The sequence below is a fragment of the Mustela putorius genome, unplaced genomic scaffold (genome assembly GCF_011764305.1).
Source record: "Mustela putorius furo isolate JIRA1106 unplaced genomic scaffold, ASM1176430v1.1 tig00003988_pilon_pilon_pilon, whole genome shotgun sequence".
Lineage (NCBI taxonomy): Eukaryota > Metazoa > Chordata > Mammalia > Carnivora > Mustelidae > Mustela > Mustela putorius.
The window spans coordinates 12,920,524-12,942,600 of record NW_025422127.1 but is presented as its reverse complement, the minus strand read 5'-3'; the positions used below and the strand labels follow the sequence as shown (position 1 = coordinate 12,942,600).

At 48.2% G+C, this 22,077-nt stretch overlaps 1 long non-coding RNA gene across 1 annotated transcript; it reads right to left on the bottom strand.

Moving 5' to 3' along the window:
- Window positions 1-11,354: 11,354 nt before the first annotated feature.
- LOC106004269 lies at window positions 11,355-20,223 on the bottom strand. Its single transcript, XR_001177212.2, has 4 exons — window positions 19,741-20,223; window positions 16,857-16,961; window positions 16,039-16,207; window positions 11,355-12,010 (listed from the first exon to the last, which is right to left on the bottom strand). It is a non-coding gene; the product is annotated as an uncharacterized LOC106004269 (long non-coding RNA).
- Between the last annotated feature and the right edge of the window lie 1,854 nt (window positions 20,224-22,077).

Here is a 22,077-nt window from a genome sequence, read left to right as displayed (position 1 = left end):
GGACCGAGAAGGTCTCCCGACGACCATCTCACAATGACCGTTAGCCTGTTGCACAAACCCAGGGCAATTGAGGGGAACTGAAATTCGATCTTTCTCTTTCTTTCTTCCCCCCCTCCAACAGGGTCTGCGAGCCAGTGAAAACCCCAGCCAGACGTACTAAGCACTCAGGGGCCTCTGAATCCCTGAGACACACAGAACAGCCCTGCCTGCGGACCTGGGGAGCTGCAGGGCACGACCCCTTTGCCTCCTTGTTGTCGCTGTCATCATAGCCAACACGAGCAGGCTTTGCCTGTCCCTGTCTGGTCCATGCCCAGGCAAGCGTGCGTGTGTGTGTGCGTGTGCGTGTACGTGCACGCACAGACGTGGGAGCTCTGGCCTGCATCTCTGTGTTCTTTCACACACAGCCGCTTCCTCTTCTGCCGCTCACTGCCTCAATCCTCTGAGAGGTCAGCACAAGGTTTCCATTAGTGAAGCACATTTTTGTGCTATGGATATTGAAGCAGGGGGGAAAGAAAGCAGACTGTTGTCCATGATGGATGGCTTTTCTAGAGGACTTCCCGGGGTGGTCCTTAAGGGGGCCGTGATGGAGCCACAAGAGACCCACCACTTCACAACATTCCCTTGTTTCAGTTAGACATCTGGGTCGGGGTCTGTCTGCTCCGCCGCCGGCCTCTCCCACCTCCATTCATCCCTATGCTGTCCCCTCCCCTGCCCCCCAACCCTCCCAACTTCCAGTTCACCTGAGCACAAAAAGTACTTCTTTCTAGTTCTCCATTTACAGCCAAAAGTAAAGTGTCCCGTGGGCCTGCTCTTGATCCGGGGTACGGCTGCCCCTAAGAGGAAGGGATCGCTTGGGGGCCAGAGCTCATGAAATAGCACCCATTTTCCCTGCATTTTCAATATATCTATTTCCCCATTCGCAATGCTGAGGTTTTCTTAAGCTTTGTAAGCGTGATTTTCCACCATCATCACCTGTTGTATCAACCTACAGCCGGAATGTGAGGAGGCAGGCAAAACAGCAGTGCATCTCGGGATTTTCAACAGCTTGCACGGTGCCTCAAACACAATCAGCATGAGTCGAATAAATGTTTAATAAAAATAACTGAGAGTCTATGGAAACTTAGTTTATAAATCACTTTCCCTCAGCTCACTACACACCATTTGTTCATAGAAGAAGGAATGAGCATCCCAGAGCTTAAGGGGGCAGAGGGGGGAAGCAAATCCAGTCCCCCGACTTGAGGTCCCCTGCTGTTCCATCTTGTCACCCTGATGGGGGGGACCTAGAACCACCGCGGTGAGAAGGGCCTCTGCCCTCAGGGTGCTTTCAACCTAGCTCGGCTCAGAGCCTATAGAGGAAATAATACAGAACAATTCAGGGAAGTAGATGCTAATAATACAACACATAAACGCTTTGGGGAAAGATTGCCCCTAAAGACAGGAATGAATTGCCGCCCATTATCCCAATTCAACGAGGAGAAAATGGAAAGGCCATAAAGAATTGGAGCAGTTCACCCAAGGTCAAATCACTGAGAACAAAGGCAAGTTCATCAAATCTTTAATCTAGCTGAAGGGTTTTCAAAGAGCTTTTGGGGACAGGTGGAATGGCGAACCAGGGGCTCAGACCTCCCAGGAGATCAGTGTCCCCATTCATAGCTTTTTTTTCCCCTTCCTTCAAGATAGGAAAGTTCTCTCCACCACCACAGCAGAACTCAAAGTAAGCCACAAGATCTACTGCAGCCTCTCAAAAAGCTCATATGCTCCAAGCCTTGGACATTTACATAATAAAGTCTCTGAGAAGTCTTCCTGTCAAAACCAAATGCAAACTAACAAAAAAAAAAAAAAAAAACTCAAAATGAGAAAAAAAAAAACCTCAAAAAAATCGGGGGAGGACATTTTTTCAACTTAATGTGATTTGAGGTTCCCAGGTGGCCTGCGGAGCCCACGGCTTCTCTCCTCTCTCGGCTCCTGCCCTGTTCCCAGGTTAAGCAAGATGACTTCTCTTCCAGGACCCTGTTCGTATATGAGAAGCCTTGGTCTGGCTGGTTTCGGGAGCCAACCCACACGCTGCCCTTCCAACACTCAGACCCTGCAGCTCTCGCATAAAAATCATGCTTATTTGCCTCTTTTACTGGGAGGACTCTCGGGACGCCGAGCCCATCCCTCCTAAGCACCCTCACCTGCCTCCTGAGTGCACAGCCGGTGTCCCTCAGACTGTGCCTCATCAACCCTCTTATGCCCAGTGCCTCGCATGGCATGGAGCTTAGCATATAAAATAGATGCGCACAAAAAGTATGAGCTGAGCTGAATGCACGGTACCTGTGAGTTACTCGAATACTTTTTCTCTTTTCTCCCCACCCCTTTCTCACCATAGAGACTATCCAGAGTCCCAAGAAGCTAAGTTGGGGAAACTTTGGGATTCTACCTGGAGAGTCCAATGTGCCCCAACCATAGTTGACTTCCCTTCCTCCCCAGTCTTCCCTCCCCCGCCAACACTTGCTTGGCCTACAGCCCCAAGAGGAAGCCTCCACCCTAAACCTCCCTTCCTCCCCCCCCAAAATCTAATCCCCACCCCTGTTGCTTCTCTCTCCTCATTTTCATCCGCTCTGCTCCGCACTCCTTCCCTCTCTCTCCCTCACTCTCTTACCCTCTCCTCTGAATTCCCCCCAACTAGGCTTTCTTCCCATCTGTTGAGCTGTCAGTTTTGTTCCAGCCAAGCAGCTGGCTCCAAGGAACCTCTGTTTGGCTGGGCCCTGGGCCAATCCTTTCTTCCAGCTGCCCAATTCAGGATGATCTAAACAAGAAATGTATGTGTGGCCTAGTGCCTTCAAGGGATGGCCTTCATGGATCTTCTGGGTTAAAAAGCACACTTGGAGAATATCCACATTGGGCTGGGGCAGCACATCTGGCCGGTTTGGGCATATATGACCATGGCCACTGGTTCTGCTGTCCAGAGAGAATGCAAGTCTGTAAGGTTAGGTATGGAGAGTGTCTTGGCTCCCTGCCTTGGGTCCTCCACCCTGCCCCTGAAAGAGTTTGGTACCAGGAAAGAAGCAGGCTTGACTTAGAAAATCCAGATGTGTGTTGGAGATGAAGCCACACCACTGGAGGAGGACCCATGTCCTGTACTCACACTCAAGCTCCTTCTATGGATAGAGTGCAAGGGAGAGCCAGGTAAAGACAGTGCAAGATGGTTCTGCTGGTGGGGGACAGTGAAGTCTTCACTACGGAGGAGGTTGAGAGGCCCAGGGAAAAGGGCACGACCTACTAAATACACAGGCAAAGGGGCCTCACAGCCCCAGGCCCCAGGTGAAGGAGCAGGAAACTGGAATGTCTCCGGGTCCTGACATGTGGTTGTAATGATCACAGACCCCTTAGGCTCCAGGGGACCTCAGTCAGAGGTCATCTCCTCTATCCTCCTGCTTCCGGGCAGGGCTGGCTCTAAACTAGTCAAGATGTGCGGGCAGCTCTGTTCTTAGAGGTCCCCAGAGAAGGAAAAATGAGCCCTTTTTCACCAAGTATTAGACTCAGAATCTTGGTGTTGACTTTTTCCATCATCCAGAAAGGTCACAGTTGACAGAGGCTGCTTCAGGAACTGCTCTGTGACTAAGTTGGATATCTGGACTCCTGGGTCCTTGGTCAGTACTGCCCTGTGACCCCCAGTCTCCCAGGCAGGGAAGTTCCAGTTGCCCAGCGTTACCCCTCCAGCTGCTCTTCAGGCTCTGGTCTCATCTACATGATACATGTGACATGGTCGGGACAGTGCTTGGCACTGGTGAGCAGCACTAACACAGTAAGTGTTCATTGTCATTATAATCGCTGCTGGGTTGGCAGCTCTCAGGGGATGGAAATCAGTTGTTTATCAATTTCCTTCTTTAAAATCCCCACTGTCTACTCTGCTATCCTAATAGCAAAGAGGGGATTTGGGGATCCCAGCTGAGACGTCTTCTCTGACCTTCCTCTCCCTCCACCTCCCCTCTGCCTCCCCAGCCAGGTTACCCACCCCCCACCTTCTGTGTGTTCCCACAACCACATGAGCTGACCTTTAGAAAAGGCAGTAGCACAGGACAGAATAATGGCCAGGGGTTCCCACTAGGGTAGCCCTGTAATTTATTATCCAATGCAAGATGCTTTTGAGAGTGAAAAGGGCTGCTGTTAATTATGTGGGACAACAGGCATCAAGCGGAATTTTCCCAGGCACAGCGGGACACTGGTCACCCGAGCTCTGGGTTTGAATCAAGTCTCTCCAAGGCACACCTTGGCAAATCCAGGGCAATTTTTTTTTTTAAAGATTTTATTTATTTGACAGATAGAGATCACAGGTAGGCAGAGAGGCAGGCAGAGAGAGAGAGAAGAGGAAGCAGGCTCCCTGATGAGCAGAGAGCCCAATGTGGGGCTCGATCCCAGGACCCTGGGATCATGACCTGAGCCGAAGGCAGCGGCTTAACCCACTGAGCCACCCAGGCGCCCAAATCCAGGGCAATTTAAATATTTTCAGCCCAGGTTCTTCTTGGTAAAACCTACTCAAGTAGAATATCTACCACCTAGTGTGGGAGATCTTGGTCTTTGGGATACATGAGGGTCATTCAAGATATTGGTTAAAACTGAAGGTGCCTAACCCAAACCCCATAATTCTGACCCCGGGCTCCAGGAGTGTGTCCTAGGACAGTGCATGCTGACAGATGGTCCCCGGCCCAAACTCCAAGAAACATTGTCTTTGAGCCTCACTAAGGACTATGAACATAACATAGTTATGGGGATGAGTGACAATTGTCATCACGCTCTTCCTCTGTATTTCCTTCTACTCTCTCAACCCTGTGAGCCAATGGAGGGTCAAGGGCTGTGTCTTACTCATCTTTGAAGACACAGCACCAGCCTGGTACACAGTAGGTGCTAAACGATGCTCCAGACATTCTTTTTGGGATGCCCATTTGTGACATAGAGAGGTCGAACAACTTGCCTCCATCATCCAAATGTAGTGGTAGAATCAGGACTGAGCGCCCCAGCTGGGACCATTGGCTGAAATGCAGAGTCCAGGACACCGCCTTGCAAGAAAACTTGTTCCTACTGTTCATGTTCCCTAGCCCCCCCTCCGACTCAAGCTCAGCAGCCTGGGCTGGGGTGGAGCCCAGGTTTGCTGAGAAATCTGGCTGAGAGATCGGACCGTTATATGGGTTTCATCCTGAAATGACTTTGATTGAAAACTGAAAGTAAAACTCAAACCACCCACTTCCCCCCAACAAGTGCTGAGTTCAGCTAAGCCACTCCTGGCTTAAGAGGACTTGCTCCCTTGTTGGCCCGACCTCTGAACCCCAGTGAATGCCATGCCTCCAAGACCACCTGTCCTCAACTGCTGCAAAGACTTTGTTCTTCCCTTCCTTCACCACCCATGCAGAAACCAGAGGCAGGGGTGGGGTGGAGGAGATTCCTTCTTCATGCAGGGTGGGCCCCCAGCCCCCTTACCAACCCTGACTCCTTTTTGTGCTCTGACCCCATTTAGTAAATAAGAATCAATTCCTCCACATAAAAAAATACATCAAACGTACATGATGGGCCAAAGCTCTTGAAATTCACCTCATGCTGTTTCCACACTGAGTTGGCACCATTCAAGTCAAAAACTGAAACATAACACTCAAAATACAAAAATAAGTATGAATGTATATAAAAGCAACGCACATAGAGCAAAAACTCAAACATGGCGGAAATAGGATGGAGTTCCTATAACACCACCTCCTTTCAGAGTTCAGGGTATTTTTCATGCCATATTATAGTCTGTGTAGTAGGAACGCTACTGAAAGCGCGCTGTTACCTGAGGCTCCAGGAGATTGAGAGAATTTGCCCTGGGTCACCCAGCTCAGAGCTGGCAGATCCATTCTGTGGTGGCAAGAGAGAAACACAGAGCAAACTTCCTGCTCCTAGGGAGGGAAACAGCGGGAGTCTAGATCACTTGGGGAGGTGAGACTGCCTGGCCTATTGGATGCTTCTCTAGAAAAAAGAGTAGCCTCAGTAAATGCCCCAATTCTCCAGTGGTCTGGTCAAATGGGATGGGAATGAAGTATTGAAGGCTGAAATGTAATTCGGGGGTCGCTGAGTCATACCTCTTGACTTTACAGAGATGAAAGCAGACCCAGAGGTCTAGTGGGAAGTGGACTGGGGGTCTTCTAGCTAGGCTCAAGCAGGCTTCCCTGTGACTCCATGAACCTGGATGGTTTAAAGGACCCAATTTCCTGCCCCTCTGTTTCCACATGCTCATTCCCATCTGGCTCTGCCTGCGACGGCTTTCCGCAATCCCTCTTCTCCCACTTCACAGAAGCATCTTACTGTGTCCCAGGTACCAACATGCCCGGGCAGCAAAGGAAGGACCAAGCACAACCTTGGCATCAGGAGAAACCTTCTTACCCCAGGCTCTTGTCTTATGCATTGGTTTAAAATCAAAGCTCCCTGTTAGAAATGGGGGTGCTTTTATCTGTCATGGGATACATTAAATTCAGATATATTGTAGAGCAGGGGCAGGAATGATGGCAATTCTTATTTAACAAGCTTACCTCTTCTTTCTTCCTACAACAATTAAAAAAAAAAAAAAAAAAAAAAAAAAAAAGCGCCCTGGAAAGAAGCCTGTAAGAGCAAAGCTGACAGGTGTCAGTACAAACTATTAAAGAGATTGTCACCTTACATCATCCAAGAGATAAACTCCTATCAAGTGCATGCCTCTTGTAACAATCTGTCCTAAGATCAGAACTCAGGAAAGAGAAAATTGTCCCAGGAACATGTGCTAACACCCGCCCCAAGTGCTTCATGCTCGGACAATTTCTCTGTGACCGTAGCTCCTCGCACACGGTCACCCTCTGCCATCATTATTCCTATCTCTCAAGTCATGGGGATTTTCATATGTACTACACAAGCTTCCTTGAACACTTCTTTTTTATTTGATTTGATTTGATTTGATTTATTTATTTGACAGACAAAGATCTACAAATAGGCAGAGAGGCAGGGAGAGAGAGAGAGAGGAGGAAGCAGGCTCCCCGTAGAGCAGAGAGCCTGATGTGGGGCTCGATCCCAGGACCCTGGGATCATGACCCAAGCCGAAGGCAGAGGCTTTAACCCACTGAGCCACCCAGGCGCCCCAAACACCTCTTTTCTAATGATCTTGTCCTCTACCCTACCCCAGCCACCTCCTAGAGCTGTCATTACCAATTATCTCCGTCCCACTGTAATTGCAACTTCTTGCAGCCAACTCGAAGCCCAGCTCCCATCTTTCCAGCTCTCTCCTCCGAAACCTCGATTCCTACAACCCTGGCTCTCACAGAACCTCCTCTCCATTGACCCTACCTCCTTTCCACTGACCTCACCGACTCTTTCCTTCCTTCTTTCTTTTTTTATTTTAAGATTTTATTTATTTATTTGACAGAGAGAGACAGCGAGAGAGAGAACACAAGCAGGGGGAGTGGGAGAGGAAGAAGCAGGCTTCCCGCTGAGCAGGGAGCCTAATGCGGGGCTTGATCCCAGGACCCTGGGATCTTGATCTGAGCAGAAGGCAGACGCTTAACAATTGAGCCACCCAGGCGCCTCTGCCCCTTTCCTTCTAACCTGCCTTAGAATCCACAGCCAATCACTAGGTTCGATCCCTAGTGGATATCCTCAGTTCCTGGCCTTTCTCTTGCTTTGTCACGGGAAGATGCGTGCTAAGATGCATAAGGCAACTGGCCGAGCTATCAACAGACACTTGGGGTAGGTTTATGGAAAGTTTAAGCATTCCTGATGCTTCTCAGAAACACTGGGGCTCCCCACAGCTACAGGAAAGACAGGACTCCAGCTGGTGTTACTGGAAGCCAAGGGGAAAGGACGCTCCTTGAAAGCTCAAGAATGCGGGGAGCCTTGAGTTACATGAGGATTTATGAGGAAGAAGAATCCCGGGGAAAAAACCCAGCAGCTATGCAGATAGGGCCCTTGATCGGGCCTCCTGGGGACTCCCAGCCAGCCTCATCATTGCTCAGGACACAGCTCCCAGCTCCTCACGTCTCTCCTGTACTCACACTTTCCAAGAGAAAGGATCCACCTGGGTCATACGGTCATTGTCCCATGCAGAAGACCCCTATGGCACAGAGGTTTTACCAAGCACCTGAAGGGAGCCCGACCACCGGCTTGGGCACCAACCCACTGGCCAGTCTTCTGTGACCAGGACAACAGTGCAGAGTGTGGCTACGGGCTTCGGAGGAGCTGACAGTGACAAGTGTGCAGAGGTCCTTCAGAGCGTCAGAGATCACATCAGCTCACATGCAAGTCTGAGAACCAGTTCATTTCACGTTTCACCAATCCAGGAACCCCACACATCCACCTTCGAAGGGGATTTCACCAGCAGTTCCCAGGCTTTCTGAAACTGACTTGCCTTGTGTTGGTCGGGCCCAGAAAGATCTACCAGCTCCAAGGCAATAGCCACATTCTGATTTCACCTGCAAAGCCTGTGAGTGGGAAACATGCCCTATTTCTAACTTTGAACTTCATTGTACAGGAAAGTGCACTATGCTTCAAAGCAGATGAATGTGGGCTTGAATCCTGATTCTGTCTCTGTCTGGGTGGGAGACCCTGGGAGGCTGACTTACGCTCTCTAAATCTCTGTTTTCTCATCTCTGCAATGGGGATGGCCATGTTTACCTCTCCGAACGCTCGTGAGGCTTAATGACTTGTGTTTAACACCCTGCTGGCAAGTTACTACCAGCCCATGTTTGCTCATCCCAATCTCCTGGGAACCACTGCAGAGACACACGAACCCTCATAAAACGTTTCAGAGCTGTTTTCTGTAGCTAGGAAGCTTAAGAACCTCTACTGCCACTTGTCCTGGAGTCAGAAGATCTGGGTTCAAGCCCCAATATATATCTGATAATATCACACTCACCCTCCAGACCCCCACGTCCTTGTCTGTAATCCTGGGAACCTAGTGACTAGATGCCTCTACCGCCCTTGGAGCCTCGTGTCCTGGGATTCAAATACTCTGATTAACCAACACTCTTCCTTTAATGTCAAGAAAACTTCCTATGGCTCCCAGAGTTGATTCCACCCAGAGAGGAAATGGGAATTCCGAGGGGTCACATGAAGGAGTGGACAGGAAGCCAGAGAGGGGCGTCTCCAAGCTGTCTTCAAGCAATGATGCCATACAGAATTGCTCCCCTACCCAGCCCTGGGCTTCTGGCCACCAGGCATCAACCAGACACCTGCCAACAAGCCCAACCTGTGCATAGAGGAAGGACAGGCTGGGAGGAGCAGGGAATTCCAAGGCTCTCTCCTAACCTGGCCCCACCAACCAATACAGAATGGCCTTCACTTGAAGGAAACAGGATCCAAAGGAGTCAAGACAGAAGGTTGTAAGACCTGAATTCTAGATCCTGTCCCGCCATCCAGGGGAGTGACCTTCGACCTGGCTCCCATGGCCAGTGCCATCCGTCCCACTCCCCCGCCCCTCCCCCTGGGCTTGGTGAGGAGGGGATGTTGTGAGTTGGACCATATCCACTGCTAAACACTCCTGCTCCATGCAAAGGTCAAGTGTTCCGTGCTGAGAGGTTTCTCCAAGCTCATCTGTCAGCTCCCTGGGAACCCGGAGCTGAGCATCTCTGTCTGATAAGTCTTTGGTTACTTCTTAGGGAAGCCTCACTATGTGCCAGGCACTGGGATTGACTCTTCATGTGTCATTTTCTCATTTAACTCTCACTCATAACATTAAGGGGCGATTGTCTTCATTTCTCGATGAGGAACTATAACTGGAAGTAGGTCCCTCACCCAAAGAGCAGTAGTTACGAAATGGCTGAACCAGGATGTTTTAGTGAGATCATTTTGAAAATGCAATTAATTCAAAATTCATGTTACATAAGGGTATGCAGCAAAAAGGCTCCCTCCCATTCCTGTGTCCCAGCCCTGCCCCCTCCTGCCAGATGAGTCTCCTAAATAGCTATCATTCCAGAGCTAGTCTCTGCATAGACATTTGAATACATATAAATATTCTTCTGTGTACTCCCTTTATCACAGATGGTCACGTACTATTGTTCTGCACGTTGCTTTTAAATTTATTTTAAACAAAATAAATAAATATTTTGAGGGTGGTCTCTCTCTCCTATGCATGGGACTTTGCAGCTGGATTTGTAAAGTCCTGGGCTCTTAGCAAAGTCTGTCCCTCAATGACTGTCTTTGGTTCAAGGATGGTGTGACCCCTTAAATTAGGAGGTGGGCGGACAGTGGGACGAAAAAGCTGGAAGACTTTGAGATCATGTGGGCACTCTCCTCCACCTACAGGTGAGAGCCCAGAAACACAGAGTGGATGACTGATCAGACCACCACTGGCAGCACAAGCCCAGGAACCATCAAGAACAATACTCGTGATGAACGTCTATTGCAAGAGGTAGGCCAGGCCTGGAGGTTGTGGCAGAACAGTGCGCTGGGCCACAGCGCACGGGGGAAAACATCTGACCTGACTTTGATTTCTTCTAAGCAGAGAGAAATCTGGGTATGTGCCTTGGTCCTATGCTTAGGGGCAGCATTTGGAGTTCAAAGGCACTCTTCCCCTGAGCCCCATTCCAGTCTCTTCCCTGGCCTGGCCTTTGTTCAGGGAAAGGGACCATTATGCCCCCCACCCATCTGGGAGAGCAGAAGGGAGACCCAGAGGGTGGGCTGGATCATCAAAGTGATGTGAGGGGGATCTAGGGGCCCACGTCACCGTCTGGGCTTCCAGCCTCCAGATTTCCCATTTACATTATGAAAAGAAGTTATGCTTGAAGGAGACTTACACAGCATGAAATTCAAACAAGATTTAAAGTAACCCTTCTTGGGGCACCTGGGTGGCTCAGTCAGTTGAGCGTCTGCCTTTGTCTCAGGTGATGATCCCAGAGTCCTGGGATTGAGCCCCAAGTTGGGCTCCCTGCTCTGCCCCTCCCTCTGTTCATGCTCTCTCTCTCTCTCACTATCTCTCTCTCTCTCTGTCAAAAAAATAAATAAAATATTAAAAAAAAATAAGTTGAGTAACCCTTCCTCTTGGAGTAGAGAGAACCATTTTACATAAATTTCACCTTGAGGCCAGGACACTGAAGGGCCAGATTTCTCCTTTGGACCATTCGAAAGAGCCTGGGGTCTGAGGAACAAATGATCTACCATTTTCCCAGGATGGTTTAGAGACCATTTTACTCAGAAGTCAGTGGTGGCCTAAGTGGTTTTGAGGCTTCTGCACTTGGTAGATCAGCAAAACTTCACAAAACACTTGGAGGACCAGCAAAAAGCAGATGGCTTTGTACTTTGCCAAAGAAGAACGTGTAGATAGATAGACACAGATACAGAAACACCATTTCTTACGACGGTTCTTTCCCAAACAAGGACATTTTAAAACAAAAAGTAAGACAATCGCAGAATAAAGACCCCCCTTCAAGGAATCTATCATACACACGCACAGTCTTTATTTTCCCCCTAGAACAGCAAAAGTTTCTTCAAGGGCCTTCAGACATGCAGTGTGGGCCCTCCTTTCGGACCCCCGTGTTGGACCGCCGATGAGCCGTGAGTGGGATCTCTCAACCTCCGTTTCCTTAAAGGACTCTTCAGTCCTTCCCCTTCCCTCCCCTCCTCTTCCCCCATCTCCCTCCTCCCCCCTCCTTCCTTTCCCCCATCTCTCCTTTTACTAATATTTGCGAGCACGTACAATGTTGTCACTTTTATACTAGCTTTTCTTCTAGAACACAGGTTTCTATAACGTTGTGGAGCTCATCCAGAACTGATGAACAGGGAGACCACGGGTCGACCAAATGCACGTTGGGTTGGTTCAAATGCAATTCCCCCGAGCGAGCCAGCAAAGGGAGCTGGAGTAGCAAGGAGAGAGCGGCGTCCTTCAGCAAGAAAGGGACAAGCAGCCTGGGTGGCTCAGTGGGTTAAGCTGCTGCCTTCACCTCAGGTCATGATCTCAGGGTCCTGGGATCCAGCCCCGCATTGGGCTCTCTGCTCAGCAGGGAGCCTGCTTCCCTCCTCTCTCTGCCTCTTATGATCTCTGTCAAATAAATAAACAAAACCTTAAAAAAAAAAAAAAAAGAAAGAAAGAAAGAAAGGGAAAAGCCCTCTGCCTGTCCCTCTGTGGAGGATAGGGCCCCTTCAGCTCTATTTTAAGAAAATTTAAAATGCGTGCCTGCACCTGGGCTCTGGTCCCCAGAGACTCATCCCAGGAAGCGGGTTACACTTCCTCCAGTGCCCACCTGGCTCAGCGTTCCCTTCCATCTGCACTACCCTGTAAACTACCCTGTCACCTGCGGCAGCAACAGAACAGTTGGCCCGGTAGCCTCCAGCGGAGAGCCGCAGTGTCTGAGCTGCCCGAATTTTCTCCCCAGCCCTCCATTACTGCCCCAGGTCAGATACTGTTACCAAGATGCCTACACTTTGGAAGGTGTGCCCAACCCTATTGTTTTCAGCCTGATATTTTTAGTGTGCAAGTTTTCAGAATGCGAGGATTTTCTGGAATTCCCATATTGAGTTTTAGCACACACACAAAAATTACACTCAACCAGTACTACTTATCTTTAGCTAAACTATAATATAATCATACCCATACTGAGCCACAGTTAAAAAAAAAAAAAAAAAGCATAGAGCTATGTGGAAAATCCTCACTGCAGAGTAAGTGAAAAAAACAAGTTGCAGAACAATATATACGGTGTGATAGATTATTCACGAGGTGGGGGGGAGGGGAACAACCTTCAAAACAGCACCTTTTATTTCCTATGGGTATATATATTCCATATGTTGCTAGGTTAAAGGGAGGCCTGCTAAGCACTTTTGTCTCTTAGTGGGATGGGGAGGAAGGCACCACAACATCGCCCTGACAGATGGGCCAGACCCTTCCCTCCCGCCAAGGAGTCCTCGGCTTCCCCAGGTTCTCCAGTCCAGACCACACTCAAACTCAAGACCCCTGAGTTCTCTTCCTGAGAGTCCTAAGCCCACTTCCAGACCTGCGTGAATCCCCTTCTGGATCCATTCCCTGGACACCTGGTGCCTGTGAGCATATCCTTGGCCCACAGGATCCAGGGCTGGGAAGAGAAATGAGGGCGAGGGGCGCCCGTGGCAGTCGTGGTGCCCAGCTACATCAGAGGCAGGCCCCAGCACCAGGAGAAGGGGCGGGTGCTGCCTGGTTCTACTGATTTTATCTGTAAGCTGCCAGTTTTACAGGGGAAGTTATTGTTGCATTGCTTGTGTCCTTAACAGTTAATTAAAACATAGTAAAAATAATTTAAAGATTCCTTATGCATCCAGAGATTGGAACTAACAGAGTCTTTAATGATAAACGTTGGCTCCTGGGTCCTAGGGGGGGAGGGGAAGTGGTGGGGGAAAGGAAGACGTAAGGGGAACAAACAGAGCTCTGATTACTCTAAGTGACAGGTGTCAATGACTTCCTAATTTTAAAGAAATCGAGTATATTTTGATGGCTGTCAAGGGCCTTGGGGTGAGGGTGGAATTCCCCAGAAGCAAAGGCCATAGCAGTTAGTGGACTTTCCACGCCACGACCACCCACGGCCTCGCATCCAGCACATGGCCAAGGCTCCAGGAAATAGTCCCTCCGGGGCCCTGGAGCACAGCGCATCGGGGCAGATGGTCAAAACCTGCTGTCTGTCGGAGGGGTCACAGACCAGGGGATTTCCTAGGGGTGGAGTCCTGGGCAAGGCCCCTGGGCTATTCTGAGGTGTCCCCCATGCCAATTCCAGGAAGCCTGCCAGGGATTATCAGAAAATTGTTATCTGGTCTTCAGCTGCATTCAACAACACTGGGGTGTGGTGGGGTTGCAGAGGGCAGGCCACCTGGTAATGAACTAAAAGAGCCCAGAACCAGGAAGCAGGAAGCTGGCCATTGTGTGTGTGTGTGTGTGTGTGAGAGAGAGAGAGAGAGAGAGAGAATGAGAGAGAGAGAGAGATACCTTTGGGCAATCCACTTAAGCCTGGGCACAGCTGGCCCCCCTCCCATGTGTAAGTTGGAATTATATTTTATCTCAGGGATAGATCAAAAGGTTGTGAAGAAAATGATGTATGGGGGCACCTGGGTGGCTCAGTGGGTTAAAGCCTCTGCCTTCGACTCAGGTCATGATCCCAGGATCCTGGGATGGAGCCCCACATAGGGCTCTCTGCTCGACAGGGAGCCTGCTTCCCTCTCTCTCTCTCTCTGCCTGATTGTGATCTCTCTCTGTCAAATAAATAAATAAAATCTTTAAAAAAAAAAAAAAAAGAAAGAAAACGATGTATGATAATGAATGTGAAAGCAATCCATGAACCTGAAAGTGCCTTGAGAATTAAGGACTCATTTCATTGGTTCAGCTCAGATGTCACCTCCTCCAGGAAGTCTTCCCTGGCTCCCTAGTCTGCCTTAAGGATTTCTATTATTTTATTTTCCCTTTTCTCTCTCTCTTTTTTTTTTTTAAAGCATAGTCTAGTTGGCACACAATGTCTTTTTAGTTTCAGGTGTACAACACAGTGATTTGACAAGCTGTCCATTATGTCCTGCTCAGCACCAAGTATAACTCTCATCTGTCACCACACAGTACCAGTTACTATATTCCCCATGCTGTACCCTTCATCCCCGTGACACAGAGGTCCTGACCCTCAAAAGGTCACTGTGTAAGCTTCAGTTTTATTACTTCATCTATCCCATTATATTGCTGCACTTGAAAGTCAAAATCTTGTTTTTCCATCCCCAGCTTCTATCACCATGTTAAACACGTGGTAGGTACTCCATAGTTACCCTAAAAAGAATGTGTAAGTGGACAAGTGATTACTGACCTCAGTTTCCAACGTTTTCACTGATATGGGCTACCCATGGCCTCATCTGTGCCCAGGGCTCTTCTGACAATTACATGATGCTTAATTTGGACTCACTGTGTTTCTGTCTGGCCCCCTCAGATATGCTCTCATGTATATCCCCAAGATCTGGACACTAACCCCACTGCTCAAGGTCATGGGTCTTGTCTAGAAATTGTTAAAAATAGATGGTAATGTTAATTCAACTCTCATTTTTAAAAAAAAAAGCACTCGGGGGGCACCTGGGTAGCTCAGTGGGTTAAAGCCTCTGCCTTCGGCTCAGGTCATAATCCCTGGGTCCTGGGATTGAGCCCTACATCGGGCTCCTTGCTCAGTGGGGAGCCTGCTTTTCTCTCTGCCTCTGCCTGCCTCTCTGCCTGCTTGTGCTCACTCTTGCTCGCTCTCTCTCTCTGACAAATACATAAATAAATAAATAAAAATTTTTTAAAAAGTTTAAAAAAAAAAAGCATTCAGTAGGGGAAAGTAAGTCCCTTTGAAAACACACACACACACACACACACTCTCAGAACTGGGCAGGGCCCTGGAAGTCAGGGCACAGGATTTGATGTTCCAGGCTCAGAGTCCAGGCTGCACTCTCCTTCTATGACCACACAGCACACCTGTCCTCCTGCTGGGTCCCTGCAAGCAGCGGGAACATTTCCAGGCTGTGGGGAAGGATCAGCCACATGTGTTCTGGCCCCTCATCAGACTTCCAGAGGTGGAAAATCTGCACTGCCATGAGCAGTTAGGGGCCACTAAAGAGGAAGGTTATGAGGCTGGAGGAGAGAAGGCTCTGTGGGGGAGGGTGGCTTGGGGGACACGGGAGTACTGGGGGAGACAGGAGATGACGCGGCAGCTGGCCCAGGGCTTACCGAGGAAGCGGGGTACAGCAGAGAACGAAGGCAAGACTGGGTAGAGCAGGGCTGGGAGAACCTGGGAGCACTTTGGGGGGGATTCTCTTTCAAAAGAGCACACAGAGGTCTGGGGCAGGGCAGCTGCAGAGGGAAGGTGGTGTTGCAGGTGAGGGATGGGTGGGGAACAGAACGGAAGAATGGATTCTTGGAGGAGAGACGGAAGCAATGCGCAAGAGTAGAGCGCTGCCACACCTTCAGGCAGGGGCTCATTAAACATGCAGAGAGGATGGGGGGTAGAGGTCGCTACATTTGCCTTGTGGTCCCTGCCAGCGGGGAGCAGATTCTTTGTGATCCCCCTTCTCCCAGATACCTGCGTTAATACCTGCACTTACAGACCATTTTGCCTGCATTCCTCAGGGCCTTGGTAGAGCAATTCGTGGACACACCGGGGACAAGACAGGGCAGCGCTGGAGCTGTCCTCCTCGCGCAAGCAGCTTATAGTCACTTGGTTTCTTCCCTGCAGAAGTGCCTCACACAGTCATGCCTAATCCACAGGACTATCTTGAAAATTAAACAGAGTTAGTAAGTTATGGCTCAAGGGTCCATGGAGGTCTGGGTGGTGTGGAGGCACCTGTGGCAGCCCAGGCTTGGTGACACTGGTTTCGGGTTCTCTTCCCCCCTGAACCCAGCCCACCCATCGGGGTGGAGAGAGGTGCTCCAGCTGCGTGCACAGCTGAATCCCTCCCCAAACCCTGCCCTCAGTCTCTCCCAGCATTCTGTGGTCAAGAAAAGACTGGGGTGGGGACACCTGTGGGGCTCAGTGGGTTAAGCATCTGCCCTTGGTAGGGCAGATCACAGGTCATGATCACAGTGTCCTGGGATGGAGCCCCAGGTCTGGGTCTCTGCTCAGTGGGGAGTCTGCTTCTCCCTCTGTCTCTGCATCTCTCCCTTCCCCTCCCCCCTGCTCATGCTCTCTCGGATCTCTTTCTCAAATAAGTAAATAAAATCTTAAAAAAGAAAGAGAGGAAGGAAGGAAGAAAGAAAGAGAGTGAGGAAGGAAGGAAGGAAGGAAGGAAGGAAGGAAAGAAAGAAAGAAAGAAAGAAAGAAAGAAAGAAAGAAAGAAAGAAAGAAAGGAAGGAAGAAAGAAAGAAAGAAAGAAAGAAAGAAAACACGGGACTGGGGTGAGTAGAAGTTTGGAGTCTGTTGTACCTGCTTCCAAATCCTGGCTCTGCTTCTTAGCAGCTGTGTGATCTGGACAGATTCACACTCTGCACCTCAGTTTTCAGTTAAATGGAGGGAAATAGTATCTGGTTCCTAGAGGTGAAGACAGAATTAAAACAGGCCTGGCACCCACTGGGTAGTCAGCAGACGCATGTTCTCTTCGCTAAGCTCCCAGGTTTCCTCTGTGCATCTCAGCCCCTATCAGGATCACAGGCTCCTCCATGGGGAGAGATACCCCACGCAGAGTGATGGGGAGTAGGAAGAATATGCCTGGGGTCCCAAACATCAAAAAAAAAAAAAAAACCACCACCACCAACAACAACAAAAAAAAACACCTCAAAAAGTCCACAAGCAAAAAAGCCTCTGCTGGCCTTAAAATCCTCTCTTCTTCCTCTCTACCCGGCTTCCCTGTCACAGCCAGGGCGCCTCAGGGGACGAAAGGAAGTGGAAAGCACCGCCCTTCTCCCAGTCCCAGGGGAAGGCATTGCTCCACGTCCCCCCTGGCACTGTGGGCCACATTCCCAGCTCCCTGAGGCTGCCTGGCCTTCTCCGGGCATCAGGGATGCCGTGAGGGTGGATGGGGAAGAGTGGGGAGCACCGTGTACACAAGGTTTGCCGTCTTAGCCAAACAATCCACCACCCAGAGGAACCTGAAGTGTCGGGTGAATCCACTGCGTTCAAGAGAGATGGAGAACCACACACAGGGGAAGGCAATACGTGGAAAAAAACACGCACACAGACACACTTGCATGTTCATACATGCACACGTGTGCACGCGCACGCACACACAAACACCCATCGCTTGTGGGCTTCTATAATATATAATTGAAAAGGAAAAGCAGAATGGAAGAAGATTTCTGTGCACAACAACGTGGATGAGCAAGGGAAGTCAGATACAAGAGGCAGTATATTCTGTGTGTGTCTATTTGTGGCTGAATGTAAAACAGGAAGCACGAATCTATGTTGTCTGAGGTCAGGATAGCTGTCACCAGTGCCTCCAAGAGTGACCGAAAGGGGACACAGAAATGACGTTAGGGGCTGTTGGAAGTTTTCTCCTTTGATCTGGGTGCTGCTTACCTGGAGGCGTGCACTTTGTAAAAATTAAGTACACTTACAATCTGTACACTTATTACACACTTACATTAAGTATATATATCAAGACATTTATTATATTTAGAGCTCTACACTTAGGATTTGGACACACACACATGTAAATACATAACGTATGTGTGTGTATATGCACATTATACTTCTACAAAAAGTAATTATACTAAGAGAATGGAGAGATAAGCCACCACACACGGGAAGAACATTTTTGCAGAACACATGTCTGATAAAGAACTGGTTTCTAAAAATACACCAAGAATTACCCGACTCCTGGCTCACGCAGTCAGTAGAGCATACAGCTCACAATCTCTGGGTCATAAATTCGAGGCCCACCTTGGGTGTAGAGATTACATAACAATAAAATCTTCTAAAAAATCAAAATATACAAAGAACTCTTAAAACTCAACAATAAGAAAACAAACTGCCCAATTAAAAACTGGGCGAAGGATCTGAACAGACACTTCACGAAGATCTATAGATGGCCAATTCAGAGAATTCCAAGTTAAGACAATGAGATCTCATTGCACACCTGTCAGAATGGCTAAAAATCCAAGGCCCTAATATCAAATGCCAGTGAGGATATAAGGCAACAGGAACTCCCATTCATCACTGGCGGGAATGCAAAATGGTACAGCTACTTTAAAAGATAGTTAGACAATACCTTACAGAACATAATACTCATACTTTAGAATCCAGCAACCCCACTTCTTGATATCTACCTAAATAAGTTGAAAACTATGTACACACACACAAAACATGCAGAAATATTTAAAGCAGCTCTATTCATATTTGCCAAAATAAGAAGGCAAACAACATGTCTTTCAAAGGATGAATGTAGGTGGCTCAGTGGGTTAAAGCCTCTGCCTTTGGCTCAGGTCATGATCTCAGGGTCCTGGGATGGAGCCCTACATCGGGCTCTCTGCTCAGCGGGGAGCCTGCTTCCTCCTCTCTCTCTGCCTGCCTCTCTGCCTACTTGTGATCTCTCTGTCAAATAAATAAGTTAAATCTTAAAAAAAAAAAAAAAAAAGATGAATAGATAAATGGACAGCGGCAAGTTCCAGACAATGGAATACCATTCAGCACTCAAAAGAAAGGAGTTATCAGCTCATAAAAAGGCATGGAGAAAACTTCAAAGTGTATTGCTAAATAAAAGAAGCCAACCTGAAAATGGCTATACTGAATGACTCTAGTCATCTAGTCATCTCAGACGACATTCTGGAAGAGGCAGAGATGAGAAGAGGGTTGAATAGACAGCACAGGGCATTGCTGGGGCAGTGAAGCTATTCTGTACAATACTGTAAAGGTGGATACATGTGTCCAAACCCACATGATGAGCAAAAAGCAGAATGAACCCTAGTGTAAACTCTGAACTTGAGTTAATAATGTATCAGTGTTGGCTCAGTTATAAGAAATGCACCACACTAATCAAGATGTTAGCAACAGGGGAAACTGGAAGGGGGAATGAGGCATAGAGGGGAACTTTCTGAGGTTCCCCTTAATTTTTCCAAAAGTAAAATTGCTCCCCAAAAGCCCATCAATTAAAAAAAAAAAAAGTAGTTGTATTACAGTTGAGTAATGCTTAAGCTCCCTAGACCTTCACTTTAGTTTCTTCATCTATGAAATGAAAGAGTTAAACAGGTGACTCTAATGTCCCTGGAGAGGGCGGCTGTCTAGGCAAATAAACGGACTTCCCCTTCCCCCTCTGCCACCCCTCCCATCAATCCCCCAGGGGCGTTAGTAAAGCTATGCCCATCTGCATACTCACCAGCACTCGGGTGGTTTCAGTGTTGTAATGGTGTTCCACAGGCATCCCAGACTAGGACAGCGGGGTGCTCAAAAGGGGAGGATCAAGGTCACTGGGCTGGTTGGAGATGAAGAGGTCACCATCCCTCCCCATGTCAGAAGACAAGACATAAGCTCTGTGCTATAATCTCAGTATGTCGTGCTGAGAAGCTTCCATGAAGGGGAAGAGTTTCCCCAGGGAGAGGTCCTCTGAGCTGTCTCTGCATCACTCTGTCAGCCTGCAGGAGAGAAAGAAGACAGAACAAAGTCCCCACACCAAGGGGACAGCTTGTGCAGAGGTCATAATTCCTAGAAGCCACGAGAGCTAGGCCAGTGTGCCCACGCCCACCCAGCCAAACTCAACCAGAACCAGCAACTCCCAACCTTCTGTTCCCTCCCCCCACGGGCAGCTGAGCCCCACTAGAGCAAACCACACAGCACAGAAACTCGTGTTTCAGATTCAGGATCTCCAACCTCAGCCGGGCCCTCTCGGGTTGCTCGCAAATTAGTTTTTGTTTCTTGGTTTTCTTTACCCCTTTCTCCACAACAGCTTTTACAAACTTTTGCTGACTCTCCTCAACGCTATCTCATGACCTCTCCACACAGCCTTAACAAATGGCAATCTTCCCACAGCTCCTCTGCTACCTTCCCAACTCCCTCCTTCCACCCCATCCCACTGGAAGCTGGGACCCCACTTCTGACTCCTGGGTTCCTTCATCCGGGCCCTGGCTCCATTGCTTCCAGCATTTTCAGCACAATGGATGCCTCCCGTCTTTCTTGGCGACCGAGACAACATCCCCTCCCTTGTCCATGTGCCCTGTGCTGAGGTTATGTCTTCTCCTTTGCTAGCTCCTTTCCTTCACCCATCCTTCAAATGTGTCTATTCCTGGGGCTTCCATCCGTCCGTCAGTTAAATCTCTCCCAACACCCTTCACCTAGATGGTGTCAGCAGCTTTTCTGGCTTCCCCTACCTACATGCTGAAGATGCTAAATATTTTTTTAAAAGAAACTAAGAATTGGATGCTTAATGGATGGTACCACCCAGGTGCCCCTGCAGATTCCTGAATATAAACATCTAAAGCTCACGTCTCTCCTCTGTGCGTCAAATGGGACTACCAGATTCCCACCTGGACAACCTTACTTACTGAGGTGTCTTTCCTCCCTCCACCCCCACTTCTGAGAGTCCAATCCCACCTCCGCCATGGAAGGGACACATCCAGCAAACTTCTTTATACCAGAGAACCCTGACACTTCCTTCCTTAAGCCTGTTCTTCCTCAAGCAGACATAGATATCGGAGTCTCTCTTTAGAATATTGAGTTCAGAGGGGTGCCTGGGTGGCTCAGTGGGTTAAGCCGCTGCCTTCGGCTCAGGTCATGATCTCAGGATCCTGGGATCGAGTCCCACATCGGGCTCCTCAGCAGGGAGCCTGCTTCCTCCTCTCTCTCTAACTGCCTCTCTGCCTACTTGTGATCTCTCTCTCTGTCAAATAATAATATCTTAAAAAAAAAAAAAAGAGTATTGGCTGGTTATTTTGTAGAATGTCCTGTTCGGATTTGTCTGATGTTTCCTTCTCATGATTAGATTGAGGTTATGTATTTTTGGCAAGACTAACACAGATATGATGCTGTATTCTTCTTAATGCATCGTATCAGGAGCCCCACGATGGTCAATATTTCTTATTACTGAGGATGTCAACTTTGACCACTCGGTTAAGATGGGGTCTGCTAGGTTTCTCCACTGTAAATTTATTATTTTTCCTTCCTGGTTAATAAACATCTTGTGAGGAGATGCTTTGAGGCAATGCAAATATCCTGTTTTCCATCATATTTGCACCTTACAGTTCTAGTACCCATTGATGTTTAATATGCACCACAGTTTTTAATGTGACATGTTGCCAAGTTGTGCTTTTCTACTTCTCTCATTCCTTCTACATTTGCTAATTGGAATTCTACTGAGAAAGAGCTGTTTTTTTTTTCTGTTGATGTATATGTTTGTTCAATTATTTATTTATATCGGCATGGACCTGTGAACATTGAGTAATGAAATAAATAATAATAGGTATAGGTTAACTGATAGAATTGAGTAAGATAAATGTTCATGGGTTCATACAGAATTAAATAAATAATGAATAAATAAGTACATAAATTCATTCTCACCGTGAATTTCTGTGGGACACATTAAAGTTCAATGGTCAAATATTCTTACTGAGCAAAGTTCAAAAAAATTAAAATCTAAAAACACATAAAATGTATGTAATATGTCAGATATTTTAAAAAATAATAAAATAAGTACCCAGTTAATGAATAAGTATTTCATTAT